The sequence below is a fragment of the Pleurodeles waltl genome, chromosome 8 (genome assembly GCF_031143425.1).
Source record: "Pleurodeles waltl isolate 20211129_DDA chromosome 8, aPleWal1.hap1.20221129, whole genome shotgun sequence".
In the NCBI taxonomy this organism is placed as follows: domain Eukaryota; kingdom Metazoa; phylum Chordata; class Amphibia; order Caudata; family Salamandridae; genus Pleurodeles; species Pleurodeles waltl.
This window is the reverse complement of record NC_090447.1, coordinates 1,418,498,654-1,418,516,751: the sequence shown is the minus strand read 5'-3', so window position 1 is coordinate 1,418,516,751 and position 18,098 is coordinate 1,418,498,654. Positions and strand designations below refer to the sequence as shown.

Below are 18,098 nucleotides of genomic sequence, written 5' to 3'. Positions count from 1 at the left end.
GTTCAGAATTGGCAACTACAGATATTGCCGGTACAGACAGTGCAAAGACAAGGACTGCACAGAGCAAGGGGACAGCCAGGGTGACGGGCAGTTCTCTATGAATACGTCACGCACATGCGCCTAGCGATGTAATTCGATTTCCTTTGTTGACAGGGATGATGCTATTACAATATATTATTTTCTGTAAAGCATGGGAGTGACTCTATTTCACATTTCAGCCAAGGGAAGGTCAGGATTTTCTACACGTATTAGAACAAAGTACTTTTTGGGTAACTTTATCGACAACGAAATAATGGAATCTTTGGGTATACCGACTGAATGTACAACCCACTCAGTCTTTGGTTTGGTCAGTAACACTCCTAACATTTTAGGATCCATTGGTGTAGTTAAATTTAAGGGGGCCCCTTGCAAAGTACCTGCCGGGGGCCGCCTCTGCCCTGGATCAAGTCAGGGGCCTGCCGCCGGTGCACAGTGCACTGTGCTGAGCCCCCCCCCTTCTGCCCTGGATGCAGTCAGGGGCCTGCCGCCGGTGCACAGTGCACTGTGCTGAGCCCCCCCCCCCCCCCCTTCTGCCCTGGATGCAGTCAGGGGCCTGCCGCCGGTGCACAGTGCACTGTGGTGAGGGCCCCCATGAAACTTGGGGGCGCCTCCGCACCGCGGGCGATGCGGGGGCCTTTGTTACACCACTGATAGGATCATAATGCCTGGTATGTATGTGTGTGCCTCTGAGCTCACACGTTTGTGTGAGTGGTTAGTGGGCGCATTTTTGCAAACTCAAAAACACATTAGAATAGAACCATCGTTTAAGTAGCAGCTCCTCAATAACTCGTATGTTAGCCCGGGAAATGCTGGCATGTTAGGGTAACTTCTAGAACTCCCTTCTGTCTTACAGATTGACAGTGAGGCTGATTGACGTGAAAGCTGATGCTGGCTTGTTAACGGTGGTGTAAACCTCGGGGTTCTAGTTAAGCTTGAACTTGGGCTGGCAAGTCCCACATTCAAAGGACCGCATCTTCTGCAAAGGAAATGTCCCGTTTATTTATGTACTATGAGCGGGTGTGATCCAGGTTGCAAAATCTTTGAACAGCTTCACTTGACAATGACACTAATTGAGAGACTTGCAGCCGGGTTAAGATCCTGACCGCAGGACAGGTACAGAACCGCCAGTAATAACACAGCGGATGCATTAATATGTACAATAACAACCCACGCCATCTGGAGATCTAATGAATAATCAAAGCAGTCCAAATTAAGCTGCATAAAATGCCCTTCGAATCATTAGGACAACACTGTCAAGTCCAATCTCCTCAGTTTAGCTCCAGAGTCAATTTTTCAAACTTTCTGACAGCTCTAATAGGTTCCACCTGCTTGTGGCGCTTGACTCTTGACTGGCGTGCCACCAACTCGGGTGGAAGTGGAGACAAAGGCCCTGTTAGCTGCGGCTGTTGCTGTACTGTGAGGTCACTCAGCCATTAAATTGGTTCCAGCCCCTTTCTGTCCTCCCATGCCTTTGCCTTCATCTGTGTAGGGGGTGGGAGCAGCGGGCTGCAGGTTTAGTGAATGTGTTGGGCGAACTGCATTGGTTTGGCATGGTGTGGTTTCAGCAGTTAGGGGTAGGACCAATCGCTTTCTTACCTCTTTGGTCGTTAACCGTAGTGAGCCACATTTGTGGATGTGCTCCCCTTTTGGAACGGTATTGTTGTAAAATGCGGCTGCGATTGCAAATGCAAAGATATATTCGAAATGCACGTTTCCATTGTGGTTAGCATTGCGAACAGTTGTGTACACATTGCAAACACTTGCAATTCCGGTTGCATTCTTCTGCACTTCGGACTTTAATGGGAATGTTTCAATTTCTTTGCATATACTTATGCAGACCCAAAGCATTCATTTTAGCCAATCCTGAATTGTACGCTGTTGGTGGTGGACAACGTCTGTGGGGTGTTTGACAGCCATGAGTATCTGAAAAAGGCAGACAGTGAGCCATGCTTGCCATATACTGCTGCAGCCATGCAACAGTGTTTGTTGCATTTTGATTTTGATGCTTGCTCCTTCACAGCGCAGGGATCTCTAAACTACAGATAGTGAAATCAGGCAGAGAGGCCTGCAGCCTCTGATAGGTCTCGGACCCTGCATTTACTGCTGAATGAATTGAAGAGCATATTTGAATTGTTGGATAGTTCTTTCTCTGGTTATCTGCTCTCCTGTGTTCATGACTTTGTGCCCCAGTATATTACCTTTATCTTACAGTGTGCTTCCAAGAACCTGCATAGAGAGATTTTAATACTAAAAATCATAAATTGTGACAAGTGAATATCCACGAGTTTCCATCATCAGTTAACATACCAGTTGGAACGTGAGCTGGTGTATGCAGTACAGAGGCCAACTTCCTTGTACTGTAAATAGTAAATCTAAAAGCTAGTCCTGCACCCTCTCTGGATTAATAGTGGGATCCTACTCCACCTCACTCAGTCCTTTATCTGCAGACCTTGGGCGTATTCCCCAATGCTTGAAAACCTTAGCGCTGCGCACTTTGTAAATACTTGCCGTTTAAATACTCCTTTCAGGAAATGTGAGAAACAAAGCAATATGAATGGTTTCCTCCTATTGTTGTTTTACCTTTGTCCAAGATTATTAAAAAAATGACTACTTCCTTGAAGGCTCATACGCAGGAGACCTAGGCAGATCAGATCGTAACTTAAACTTTTTATCTTTTAGTATAATCCTTGTGAGAGACAAAACAAGAGTCTGCTCATTTATACACTTAGTTAATACATTTGGAAGTGCTTTTCACTTTAGTGAAAGTTGCCAGTTATTACAACAATTAATTTACTACTCCGACAGTCAGTCAACAAACATTTTTATAAAGGTCCATTTTGAACCAGTCTTAAAACAATTGTGTGACTGACAGCTGGTCTCTGACAGTCTAGCCATCTATTACCTGCCCTAGCACAGTGCACAGACTAGGGCCAAGGGGCAAGGTGCAGGTCTCTTCTCAGTAGCTGCTAAAGGCCCCGGTACGGCTTCGAGTACACTCGTACATTGCCAAACACACCTGTTGTCTGCTCCAGGCTTTCACCGTCGTTGACTGGTGGAAGGGGGCGTGATAGAGGTTATGATTTGGAAGGGCGCTTGATAGAGGGCCATTATTTGCTATATTCACTTTATCACTAAGGAATTTCGGCCAACACTTCAGAGTAACTCTTCACTTGACTATTATCAATTGTATGGTTGGCCTGCATGGTCTCTTTCGGTTATAGGAGCGCAAATAAGGCAAACTTAATCCATTGTCCTGCGGAAGTGTCTCACAAATGTGTCACATTTTAGTGATGTGAGGGCCAGGTAACCTGTGCTGAAGTTTAGAACTGACTGTTCAAAAACAAATCACAGATTCGTTTTAAGGTGGACTTAAATATCATTTATTGAAGTTATTCCAGGCATTTTAGATTTCATAGTGATGTTGTTTGGAAAACTTATCCAGGAAAACAGCTAAAAATGTCCCACAGTTATCAAGTCTATTGAAAAAAGCTTTTCCAACCCAAAGCAGCAGTGAGCATAATTCTGACTATTTGTGAGATCCCAATCAAGGGCAGAGAGGCGCTTCGTTCTTGACCATTGGTGAACTAGAGCTGGAGTGGGTTATTGAGCCTGTGCTCATCAGGGGGAAAGTGCACTTTTAACATGAGATCAGTTGTTTACATTTTGATAATTTGTCCTTGGTTTGTCCAAATCAGAATGTCATCCAGATTGAGCTGAATAGATCACACACAAACGGAAGTGTGACTTGCTCACTTTGTCGATGCTGACCCAAGGATTCTCTTCAGAAGAGATAGGACATCGGGTCCATATCAATGTATTTCAGTGTCTTTCAGTACATCAAAAAATAAAATGGAGCACCAAAAGACTTGCAGTTCAGAGTATAAGAATATATTCAAATGAACCTGGGAAGGTGCAAATGTATCAGCAAGCATCAACATAAAACACTGCACATATTTAATTAATGATGATTACATAGTTGGATTAAAAAGTCCAATTTCTGAAATACCTTTTTTTAGTGAACAGAGAAAGTTGACCAGGAGAAACCACAACAGCAGATGTGACCGGAATTTGGCCACACTTTAGTGAACTGCTACTAAAGGAGTCTGGCAGAGGACTAATAGGAACTGAGTAGTAAGAATTATGGGTGGAGGCCCACTTGGGTACACATTGGCTGGCTTTGCTGTGAAGGTTCTCGATCTAATGTGGGCTACAAAGACATCCAGACACCGGAGAGTGAATGTGGAACGGAGCATCAAGGCTTATGAGTCACAGCCCCTGCTCACAGCAAACAGGAGCCGGATACTTTTGCAGTGTCTTCTTTTGAAGTGAGGACTTAGGGCCTGATTTAGAGTTTGTCAGATGGGTTACTCCATCACAACATGATAGATATCCAGCCCGCCGTATTACCATCTCCATAGGTTATAATGGAATCCACGTTTGTGATGGAGTAACTCCATCCGCCAACTCTAAATCGGGCCCTTCGTCTAATCTTTAGATGGGAGAACAAGTGCTTTGAGCTTGCAATGAAGCCCTGCTTGCAACGCCGCCTTTTCCAACTGGTCGATCCTCTTGCTCATAATAGTTCCTTAGTTTTCTAATAACTTTTTCTAAGGATTTCTCCCAATGATATTTCTTGTTACTGTGAACCTGTTATGCCCTTTTTATCTAGGGGCTGTGTTAGTTTGAACAGATGTGCACGGTGGCCGAGGGGGAAACAGGCACTGGTCCACAGTGAAAGCCTTAAAATGAAAGTAATGAAAATCAAGCACCTTGAAATGCTTACAGGAGGCACATGGAATCCTTAACAATGTACACGCTGTCTGGTGCAGTCTTCAATCAAATGTTTGACGCCGTTGGTCTTCGACTGCCAAAACGAGAGCAGTTAGTGCTCTGTTTTTTTGTTTGTTTTTTTTGTTGGTATTTTGCGTGTTCAGGGGTGGGCATTTAATGTTAGTCATGCAGTACTTGCAATACCTGTAATCTTTTCCATCAGAAATACTGTCAACCATTGCAGTTACAGAGGCTGTTGGATATCGCGGCCTAGGGAGGACCACTAACTCTTAAGATAAGGAAGTTTGTATTTGAGGGAAAATTCCTTTTTTTGCATGATCACCCCCAGTTCTTTTGGACTAGTGCTTCTGAACTCTGTGCACTGGGACACTGCTTTTTTGCTCAGCCAACGAGTGTAGTGGGAGTGCCGCTGGTACATCAAAGGCAAGCTCGTCTGTGCCCATCCATGCCTGGACCGCGCCCAGTGGCAGGAACCGTGACCTATCCGATTCCTACAGGTACTCCTCATCAGATCTCTGGACCCTGGGTGGCGCAACGACTCCTGCCTCGCATCTCCCTGGTCCACAGCAGGACCGTTCATCTCCCACCGCTGTCTCTTCACCAGCAACCTATGACTACCCGCCAGGACAGAAACCTGCGCCACGCTCATCCCACTGACCGACACCGCTCTGGAACCACTCTGATGCTTCCAGATCAACACCAGATTGCACTGCAAACACAACATCAAAGTCTGGGGCACCATCTCAACCCTTGTCCATGGCATAACCATCAAGAGACCTGGCTCCACCCCATCTCTGCCCCAACATCACCACAGCTACGCCCAATGGCTACAAGATAACATACCAGGACCGCACCAACAAACTCAGAAGTGGCATTGCCATAATTCACAAAGAATCAATCAACTGCACCACCACTGAAGACGACACCACACCAACCATGGAACACCTGAATTTCCAACTCCAAAGAGACAACAAAACAACCATCAAAGGTACCCTTGCCTACAGACCCCCAGGACCACCCACCGGTCTTTGCAATGCCATCACAGACTTCTTCGCCCCACTCGCTCTCCAATCCAAGAAATAAATCTTCCTCTAAGACTTCAAAATCCACCTGGACGACACCACAGACACTAACTTCGCCAACCTCCTGGAATGCATGAATAACATGGTCTCACCAACTGGTCACAGACCCCTTACATACTGCACCCTATCTACACATCCAGCAACAGAGTCGGAAATAGCCATACCACGGAACTCACCTGGACCGACCACTCCATCATCGACTTCACCATCACAGGATTACTTCGCACCACCCCCAAATCATCCAGCACCTCCTTCCGCAGCTGAAGCAAAGTGAGACCGAACCAACGGATAGACCCCTCACCACCAGCCAACCCTATGCCTTGACCTACCTGAAACAGGCAGTCTATAACTTCAACACCGGGATCACCAATGCCACAGACGGGGCTGCCTCCAGCAAACCAGCCAAAATTTGCACATCCACCAAACTAGCTAACTGATGCACTCCGGAACTCGGCACAGTGATACACAACTACAAACAACTGGAGAGAAAATGGCACACCAGCAGAGACAATGCCAGCACTCAACAAATACCACCAACGGGTCATACGTAAAAAAGGACACCCTTGCAGACCACATTGAGGCCAGTGCCAACCCCACCAGGGAACTCTTCATCATTGTCAGAGATTTCTTCTGCTCAGCAGCCACTGAGAACACTATTCCCTCCCTCACAGGACCTCTGTGACACTCGAGCAAATCACTTCCACCACAAGGTATCCACCATCTACAAAACTTTGAGCCCCAACACACCGACCTCCTCAGCCCTCTCACTCCAACTGAAGTCTTCCCCAGCCAACAGCTCACCGTATGAGAACAGTTCACCACTCCTGACACCGCAGCCATCATGAACTCCACCCACTCAGGAGCACCCACCGACCCCTGGCACTACCGCCTCATCATCATAGGAATCAAGGAGATCAGCCACTTGCTCACCACCATCCTCAACACATCCATCGCCACATCCACCTTTCCAGGCACATGGAATCACACAGAGGTCAGAACTCTCCTCAAGAAACTCTCCACAGACCCCAGTGCACTCCAGAACTACTGCCCATCTTGCTGCTTCTCTTTCTAGTCAAAGTCCTGGAGAAGGCCATCAACCATCAGTCCACCAAACACCAGGAGAGAAACAATCTGCTAGAAGCCTTCCAAACCTGCTTTTGAGTCAGCCACAGCACAGAGACCGCACTGATCACCGCTATGGACGGCATCTACACCCTACTCGACAGAGGAGAATATGCCGCCCTGATCCGTCTCAATGCCTCCGCAGCCTTCAACACTTTTTCCCACCACACACTCGTTAAGAGACTGCACTAGATCGGAATAAAGGGTAAAGCACTTGGATGGATTGCACCATTTCTCACGGGACACATGCAGAGAATCTTCCTCACCACCTTCACCGCAGAACCCACGTGCACCATCTGTGGTGTCCCGTAAGGCTCATTCCTCAGCCCCACACTCTTCAACACCTTCAAGTTGCCTCTAGCTGACATAGTGAGAACCCACAATATCAACATCATATCCTACGCCGACAACACCCAGCTCATCCTTTCGCTCTCAGCAGAACCCACCACAACCAAGACAAACTTCCACAACTGCATGAAGAACATTGCAGCCTGGATGAAGGACAACTGTCTGAAAATCAACATGGACAAGACTGAAGTGCTGTTCTTTGGCACCTACACCTCCCCCTGGAACAACATCTGGTGGCCTGCGGAACTCAGACCCACCTCCACACTAAAAGACCACGCCCCTAAACCTCAGCATCATCCTGGATAGCAAACTCATCATGCAACAATAGATCAACACAGTCTCCTTTGCCTGCTTCCACACACACTGCATGCTATAAAGAATCTTCAAATGGCTGCCCTTAAGCACAAGAAAAACAGTCACACAAGCCCTAATCATCAGCCGTCTGCACTAGGCCAACGTTCTGTATGTAGGAACTACCACCAAACTCATGAGAAGACTCCAGACAGAACGCAGAGGCCGGACTGTTCCTCAACCTGCCCCAATGGACCCATATCATCCAGCACCTGAGGGTCCTCCACTGGCACTCCCCGTCCAGCAAATATGGCAATTTAAACTACTGACACTCGCCTACAAAGCCCTCCATGACCTAGGACCAGCATACATGAACCACCGCCTGAGCTTCCACCAACCATCCAGAAACCTTTGCTCCACCTCCCTCGCCTTGGCTTAGGTACCACGCATCTGCCATACCCCCAGTGGAGGCTGCGCCTTCTATCACCTCACTGCAGATGCCTTGTACACCCTCACTCTCCACCTCTGAACTTCAACCTTGCTGACTGACTTGAGGAGGAAACTCAAGCCATACATCTTTGACCAATAACCCAGCATCTGGATCCAGCATCTGGATATCCAGCAACTGGATACTTGACTCTGTGCAGTAGGACACTGCTAACCAAGTTTCTAGTGCCTGTGCTGTGACCCCTAAAACATGTTGAAATTGGCAATACTCCCGAATGGCACAGTTAACTTACTTATATGACTCTAGTACATATATATATGTATAGCTCACACCTAAGGCCTTGAAGTAAAATTTCACTAGTGAACTGCAGCCCACATTGTACCACCACTAAAGTGACAATGCAAAACATGACTACAGGTCTTCCACCAGTATCCTGGCTGCGCAGTGTTAAACTGCAAATTTAAAAAGTAAAAATTACCCATTTTAACAAGCCTAAACCCTAAGCATTGGGATACTTTATTAACATTAATAAAGTAATCTCCACCTACATACTAGATTAAAAGTTAATTCTTTGACTGTTTGTTATTTGTTACAAATTCAATTAATTGGAAAAGTGAGGATTGTAACAAGTATTTCACAAAGGGCACTTTAAAAAAGTTACCTTTAGCTTGTCTGAAGCCACTAGAAGCTCCCCACAGTCACTCTGGAGTGCTTGTCTAAACTCACTAGAAGCAAGTTTGCCTGAGCTTCCAACAGCCACCCTGGAGCTGAATTGCTCCTTGTTTAGGTGTGTACTGACTCCCAGAGCTGAGACAAAGGGCATGGGTGGGGTGAGGTATCCTGTTCCTCTGGCAGGGTGGCCATCTGGGCAGTGCCCAGGAAATTAATTATCTTCAAAAGGGGCTCTCCTGTCACAGACAGATGTAGCTCACGCCTGGGCCTCTCCATTTATTGTCTTTCTAGCCATCCAGACACCAACCCCAGTGGGAGATTAGTTGCCCCCAAAACTGGTTTTGAGTCCCCACAGGGGAGGGGTTGCTTATTTCCTTAGCCATGTTACTAGGGTGGGCACAGGAGGTCTACATAGAGGAAGAAAGGTTCTTCCATTTTAGTTTTTTAGGTAGCGTGGGGCACTTTTGGGTTGTTTGCAGTAGGGTGCAAAGGAAGTGCTGCAGAATTGAGGAGTGTTACCCCTGGGAGCCTTGACCCTATAGGCCAGGAAGGGGCCAGGAGTTACCTTCACTCTGAGGCTGGTGCCAGGCATAAATGGGCACCCTGTTCAGAATACTACTGGACTTGTGAAAGACAGAAAAAGGATTGCACCTGCTGTTGAGACCTATAAGGAGAACCATAAGAGCTGGACCTGTTCCCACTTGTACCCAGGTCAAAGAAGTGAACTCCAAGGGTCAGTTGGCTGACCTCCTTTTAAGCTACATGTACCAAAAACTGCAAGAAGTGCACTCTCCCAAAAGAGTGCAGCTGAATAATCTCAACTGGACCTTCCTTGGACCCTGCTGGTGGCTTCTGTGGATTGCATCCAGACCCCCAAGTGCTGTTCCTGAGGTTCTAAAACTCTTGGTTAGTATCAGAGTGTACTGCACCCCCCCGCCCCATGTCCCATCCATCGAACCCTTCTTCTTTGCAGCAGCAAATTCTATTCAGCAGGCCTGATGCCGACCGCGGTCTGATTATGTCAAACCCTCTTTGGTTACAGCCTGCAGCCTAGGACCACTGAAGAAATGTAACTTCCCGAAAATAATCTAACTCTGAAGGTTGAGCTTTGCCTGCCTTCATTGATGGCTCCACCGAAACCTCATCCTTCGCCAACCCGTTGTTGACTAGCTGGTCTTCGGATACACCCTATACAGCCTTTTCCCACTGAGGCCTCTACTTTCTCTGAAATGTTCTAAGTTAGAAAGCAACTCTATGACCAGGAGTAACCGGGTCCTTGTATCCGACCCATGCTCCATCCCAGTCTGCCTTAAACCTTGTTCCAGTTTAGTACAACCATTGGCCCTCAGCTAGCACTTTGTGCTTTTTGGTACTCTTTTTATTTAAAAATGTAAAAATTCATGTCTCTGGTTTTTCTCATTGGATTTTCGTTGTTTTGGTGTCTTTTTGTTCCCTAAAATATTCTCTACTTTTATAATTGTAATGGGATTTTTATTTTACTGTGTTTTCGACTTTTTAACTGTTTTGGTACTTCTAAATGCTTTACATATTTTCTTACCACCTGTCTGCTCTGTGCCATGTCTAACAGGTTTTGGGCTCGGACTTAAATTACTGAAACCTTTACTGGATCTAACTAGAATACTGACATTATTACTGAGATACCATCAGGCCCAACTACTAATCCAGTTTCTCACAGTATGTTTCTGATGAAAGAAGATTGACTACTCACTTAACAAAGATAACAACCTGGGTTCTAACCCCACCTCCACTAGTTCCAAAATAAATATATAAATATGTCTACCTGCTTCGTAAAGTTTTAGGAGAGTTCTATAAGAAGTGGTAGTCTAGTTGTATTGCAGAATTGGACTTGGCATACCTAGGAAGTAGAAGGTAGTTGCTGTTAACTACTCTAATTGTTTTAGCATAGTAATTTTGTTTAGAAAATATTTGGAGGTCAAGGCATATGGTGTGTGATGAGCTAGAGAGAGAAGTTTGAAATAAACCATTTTCCTACCACTGACTACTGCAGTTGTCAAATAATATGTGCATAGTGCACTGATGGCTATGCACATGGTCCAATGCTGCTTCAATTTAGCTTGTGCTGCCGAACTAGGCAACATAAATAGAGACTGTGAAGAGTATTATGTGAGCTGTCACTTTAGGCTGGGCACCAAAACATTTAGTTTTACTAAAATCTATGCCACAAACACCCCACAATACACATACTTGTGCAACAAGATTGATACCTTTATGGATATGGCACAAGGAGAGATGATTTCTGAGAAAGGCTTCAATCTTGTTTGAAATGAGCAGCTTAATAGATCTAATAGAGCAGAAGGTGGGTCATGAGTAGCCTCCAAAATAGTAAAAAAACAAATTTGGGGGTTGGGTGCTGACAAACTTGTGACGTGTCTGCCATCCAAAACACAAATACAATACATTCTGTTCACACGTTGATAGGTAACCAATACAGAAACAAGATCTATTAGTCACCCAGGTGTTGCTACACCAGATACAAGATGCCCATATTATCTGACATTCAGGTTCAATGTACACATTGAACCTGAATAGGACTTAGGTAGAAAAGGGCCCAGTAAACTAATTGGACTATGGGGTTCCCCTGTTTAGAGATCTGGCAAACAATGTGGACATGTTAAAGGTAATAACAGAATATTTAGATAGTGATAAATCTGAGGAAACATACCACAAAACGAATTGAGATGCTTTAAAGACTTTTTTTTAGCTGAGTTATGATCGCAATGGTGGCTAATAACGCACAAATTGCCTCATTTCTGGAAAAGAAATTGGTGCAAGATCATAAGAGGTTGTAAATAGTAGATAAGACAAACTCCGCAAGGACACCTAGAAAGAAGATATCAGGTATCAGATGACAACTTAATTTGTCTTGAATCAATAAAGTAGAGCTTTCTTTCATGGCTTAAGCTAGGTCAAATCTTCCAAGAAAAAAGGAGACAGAGTGGGTACTTTATTAAGTAAAATACTACACAATCAAAGGGTGAAAACTTTGATAAAGAAAATTAAGGGGCAAAATGAGACATGGTAACCGAACAAACTGTAGAAAGTGAAATATTTAGTAATTACTATTAGGAGCTACAGAGGAGAAGAATCAAAGGAGGACATTCTCTCTTACCCAGAGATTTCACAATGACCACATATTTCCGAAGCCTGGAGTGAAAAAGTCCAACAACCCATAATAGAAGGAGAAGTGACTAGTTCAATAAAAGGGATTCAGCCTAACAAAACACTGGGGCCAGATGGGTTACCTGGCCACTTTTTATAAACCATACCGCCCACAGGTTGGGAAACACATGGGATAATTGTTCAACCACTTCTTGGACGGTGGAGCCACCCCTACAATGAAGTAGATAGAAATCACATTACTCCCATTACCAGGGAAAAATTTAACTGGATGTGCCTCTAACTCATCTATTGCACTGTTAAATATGGATGTTAAGAAATTCCCAAAAAGCATTGCCAGTGGGCTATAGAAGTGGATGTAATCTTTCATAGTCAGATTTATTAAAGGTAGACACAAATCAGCCAACACTTGCTGCATAGCCCACCTCATAGAGAAGCCCTAAAAAAAAAAGAAATCCCTTTTGTCCTAGCGAGCTTAGGCACTTGAAAAGCATTTCACCAGGTCAGCTAGACCTTGAAAGGAGACCTGGAGAAAAGTGGCCTAGGTCCTAAAATGCTAACCCAGATATCAGGGCATGTGCAGCCTGAGACAAGAGTCAGGATAAATGGGAGGAGATCCAGGCAGTACATCTGCCAAGAGGCATAAGGCCCTTGCCCACTCTTGCCTCTCCTCTTTGCCCTAGTAGAATCATTGGTGGCCAGAATAAGGCGGGGCAGCAAGTTTATGGGCATCCCATTTGGAAGAGATGAACATAAGATATGTCTCCTTGCAAACAACTTTGTACTCGCATTGACTGATCCACTGAACTCAGTCCTTGCCAATATAGCAACTCTAAAACAAGCATTTGCAAAGCAATAGGTCTTGCATTTGCTTGAGTTAGAGCTATTGTTATTGAAAATGCATAACTGGACTTTTCTTGCCACATAAATTGGTCAACCCTGCAGCATAATGTGGTCCTCTGTGCCACATAATTCCAGTGGCCCTGCATATAACTAAAGCACTTCCATTTACTGCAGGGAGTGAAAGCATGACTGAAAAGGTAACTGAAGTATTTGCAGAACTGTTTGAAGCAATACAGTTGAATTTTGCAGAGTGAAAACAGAGCTAAGAAAATGACAGGGTAAATTGCAAAAGATCGAAGTGTACGAGGTTTGGAAAGCATGATAGACCAAGACGTTGTCAAGATTAGCAGGATATTAATAAAGAATTAAAAACAAACTGACACAACAAATGCAAATCTTACTGTTCCTAAAAAAAAAAAAAAAGGTGAATACACAAATTTACTGTTGAAACATGTTTCCTTAGTGAACAATAAAGGAGTCGTATATTTGCAGGTACTTAATTCCACGGCCAGCAGAAAGTAAAACCCTTTTAGTATTTGGAAGCAGTGCCAGAAATGGAGAACGCACCTGTGAAAAGAAAACGCTACGTAAATCACTGAAGCAAATTTCATAGCTGAAATGAATTATAATGCATAAAATAACCACCACAAAAATAGAGTAAATAGCACAGCAGACATAAATAGCACAGCAGAAATAATTGTCATCGAAACCTGTGGAGATCTTTGAAGCGAACTAAAGCTGGAAAACGGTGTAACACATGATAACAGTAACTGTACAAGCACACAAAATAGCTACCGTAGCCAGTGGGGAAAGCGCAAAATCACTGTAAAACAATTGAATGCTGAGTAGGAAAACAAAGTGCAATAAAACAACTCTGGTGCAATAAAACAACACGGAACAAATACAAGAGAGAATTCTTGGAAACAAACACTGCCAAAACGTAATGTGAGTGAGGAGCTCTAACATGAACTGACACAACATATGCAGTCATAAAAATGATCTTTTTGAAACAACTGGCTTCAATATTTACTGTGAGGAGGCACCATTATGAACTAACATTACACTTGTAATTATTATTGAGTCCTTAGAAAGTTGATAAAACTGTGATCATTTGCACAAAATATTTGCACACACTTGAAAAGCAAGAAAGCTATCACACAGGCACACATCTCTAAGCCAGCATTTGGGAAATAGAACAGTCTGTGAAGAAAAATAAAAAAATATATAATAACATTCAAGAAATGCAGCATTAAAAGTACTGATGATGGAATTAAGGGAGGCCAAATGCCATGGATTGTGAAGGGGGGGGATAATAGACTGCCATGGAGCGCGAAGGGGAGAGACAAAACAAACAATTTGATGCAACTGGTAGTCCTGCAGAGCGCTCCAATACCACTGATCAAGTTTGCGCATTATGAAACTTAAGAGCGCCATGGCCACCACTCAGCGCGAATTGGTGAGACAAAAGAAAAAAGTTGTTTGCCCACACTTAGGTATGTTGGCAGTTGTGCAATAATCAATGTAACAGGGTCAGTCTAAAAAGCGTAACAAAACAGCCTCAAGGCAGGTCAAACGTAAAGCATTTACCAATGACATCAAAGGATTTTTGAATGGCAAGCCCAGGAACGAATGAAAGTGATGGACGTGGTTAAAGCTCACAGAATAGATTACAATATGTTGAAAAGCAGCGCTTGCGAGCTGCTATGCTAGACCTAAAAAATCAAGACACTCTCAAGCCTAAAAAATAATATGGGAAAATGTTAGTTATTAGGTACAGGATTAACAAGTGGCATGCAACGCTGCATTTATCATATTATTCCATTTCAGTGGGCTTCTAATTCGGTTAAATTCCTGGGAATAAGCCTTACTTCAGATCCACAAAAGGGTACAGCAGCGAATTGGTCTGGGGGAAAAAAAAAAAACTCTGGAAGAACTGCGAAAATGCAAACAATTGTTTGGATCCTGGGTTGGCAGAATTAATATTATTAAAATTAATATAATGCCCAGGCTATTATGTTTTCAGAACTCTACCAACTCCCATTTCAATATAAGAAATGAAAGGATTACTATCATCCACAGTTAACACTGAGGAAGGACAATTTTGAAGATGGAAAGAGCGGGAATGCAATGTTTTATCAGTTATGTCACAGCCAACAAATCAAGCCCTTAGAACAGTACATAACGCAGTTTGGTCTACAAGAAACAGCCAGGCTACAATGTTTAGGTCGAGCGCAAGCGATTTGACCTGTTGTGAGTATTGTGGGTTTTAACCACGCCCACCGCATGCCTATCACTTTCTCTCCTTCGTGGGCTTGCCTTTCAAAAATGCTTTGTCATTGGTAAATGCTTCACGTTTGTCCCTCCTTGGGGCGAGTTTGTTACCGCCTTGCTGACTGCCCCTGTTACATGGATAATTGCACGACTGCCAATACGTTTGACTGCGAGTGAACTTCTTTTTCTTTTTGTGTCTCTCTGCGCTCATGGTGGCCATGACGCTTTGAACTGGCTCGCTTATGTCAACTGCTTTACTTTTCATTTTCAATTTAAGTGCCAAGAAAAGTCCAGTTGGGAATTTACAATGCTAATAGCTCTAACTTGAGCAAATGCGAGACCCATTGCATTGAAAATGCTTGTTTTAGTTTAGGTGCTGGGCGTGTCACCCTTTGAATAAGGTAGTAGCGCCTCTACAGAAATTGTTTAGGACACATCTGGGTATGAGGGGGCTGATATTAGGTTTATATAAAATATTAGGCATATCCCAAAAAAAAGCTCAATGGCAATACCAAACTAATTGCCCAGCATCCCTGCAGATGGAAAGTACAAATAAGGACTTGGACCGAATATGGTGAGACTTTACTAAATATCATTAAGCTATAGCCGTATGGGCAATGGCCTACAAAGTTCCCTTCCACTAGTATATTAGAGAAAATGAGTCAAATTTTCCCAGGAGCAAATGACCAATGCTGAAGGTGTGGCATGGAACCTGGGGTCACTGATACGCATATGTTGGGCATACCTGAAAATCACTCTCTTCTGGAAAGAAATTCTTACCCAGGTGAAGAAAGTATTTGGGAACCAGGTACCAGAGGACACAGGGATGGTGCTATTGGGAATCAGGTGAAAACACTGACAGCCTGTCCTTCATAACACAAATAACCCTGTTTTCAGAATTGTGCAAACGGCTAACCCATTCACTTGAAAAAGACAGAATTTCCACAAATAATGCAGTAGTTTTATAGTCTATGGCAGATGTTGTCCGATGAAAACTTAACTCGTGAGCTAAGACATGAAGAGACATTCTTTGAAAGGAGATGGGTTGTTTTATATCCTACTTAAACCAAACAATACAATATGCCTCCTTAAACTAAGAGTGCTTGGGCTGTTTGAATATTAACTTCACAAAATAGAGACAGATCAACTTCAAAAGTATCACCTCCAAATAACAAAGTAGTTGGAGAGTAAACATTCACTCCTTCACTAGCAAACTAATTAAACCAACAAGGGACTTGCTGGTTTGGGGGTGGAAGGGAGGATTGCGTTAGGATGAGAGAGGGTCTTTGACGAATGGGATGTAATTTGCCTGGGATTTGTGAACAATTGAATGTAAGGTTGATTATTGTATTCCTTGAAACTCAAGAAAGAGTTCTAAAGAAACAGTCGTTTTCTTTAGAGGGGACATGGTTTAAGAAGCGCAAATAGGAAGCTTGTGATACAGTTGCTTTGTGGCTATGTTTGCAATATGAAAATCCCCATGTATGCAAGTATTCCTGCATACTTATATTTGGCGTTTGAAACTAAGGGTATGGTAGACTTCACATGCATGTGTAGTAGACTGCTGTGTTTGTTATATTTATTTATTTATTTGAGGTTTCTTACATAGCACTTATTAATCCAGAGTAGGGTGTCGGAGAGCTTTGCAATAGAGAAGCAAGTATATAAGTGTGGTGAATAAATGTTAATAAATATAGAAACATAGATCATCCAGTAGAGAGAGGTACAAGCAGTGTATCATGTAAAAGACCAAGCAATACATACAGAGCAGAGTTAAATTCAAATGCGTTTTTCATGGATTAGGTGTTCATGTTTCCGGGTAGTTCCCATTTTTGTTTTAGAAGGAGGAGTTTTAGACCCTATTTCAATTGTGTAAAAGATGGAGCTTTCCTTAGGCTGGTGGGACGTGAGTTTCAGATTTTCTCTTGTCAGCAAGGAGTCAAACAGCAGAATGCAGTATGGCTTTCCGATGTGCAAGACTAGATTTAGGTAGACCGGTGAGCAATAAGTTACAGAATTTGATTTTAGGAATGACCACGGCTTGCACTATAATTTTGAGGTATGGTTTAGGAATAAAGTGTCTGGTGTTTCACAAAGGTTTAAGGTGGGAATTTGCACTTTTTGCAGTTGCCTAGATGTGCAATTCATGGTTGACCTTGAAGTTTAGTAAGACATATAGGAATAACAGTTGATCAATTTGGATTACATGCCTATGTCATTATGTTTTTAATCTAGACTATTGGTAACTCATAGTTCGTTTTGGGTGAGAGGATTAGAAATTCTATATTTTGTGTGTTTAGTTACGCTTAATGTAATTCATCCAGCATAGGATATCAGACATCATTAAAACTTACTTTTCTAGAGCATATCACAGAAAAAAAGGAACAATACTCACCATGTTATATACCATATGCGTCCCAAATAAACTTTTCACAACTGTGTGCTCAGGCTGTTCATAGTCCTACATTTAGTTTTGTGTAGAACGTACATTCCCAGTCTTTTTCTGCAATGAACATAATTGAATTTAGTTCGAGGAACATGTAGCTGTTTGCAGGTAGACACAATCAAAATGGCTAGTTGTGTACCCAAAGGAATGGACTCAATAGATCCTCCAAAACATATATCCTTTGGAAGCATTGTATTCTTGTAATTTTTTGTAATTTGCATTTCCCATCAGGCCATTAAGACATTACTGTATCCAGAGTCCCACTTCTTCCTTGCATGCCACATAGAGGTAAGATCTCATTCAAAGTATAAAAAAGTTCTCCAAGGAAAGGAAAAACATGGCAGCTGCAACATCTGGCACCATATGGGCTGCCCCATCATTAACAAATAAAAAAACTTCCTTTATAAATCTAGAAATAGACTTTTCATCCGGAGTGCAAGCCTGGGACAAGAGGGCCCTGCCACCCATCCCATATTTCGTTTCCATTCTTTTTGCTCTTCTAGATATGAAAACGCACTGTCTGCTAAGTCATTATAATGAGTAATATATAAGGATCTAAGTGCATTTGGGGCTTGCAAACTTTACG

At 43.3% G+C, this 18,098-nt stretch overlaps 1 protein-coding gene across 4 annotated transcripts in view; it reads left to right on the top strand.

Annotated features, from left to right (window-relative positions):
* Nucleotides 1-18,098, top strand: part of HLCS (holocarboxylase synthetase) — a 678,650-nt gene that overhangs the window by 310,772 nt on the left and 349,780 nt on the right. The window lies entirely within an intron of this gene.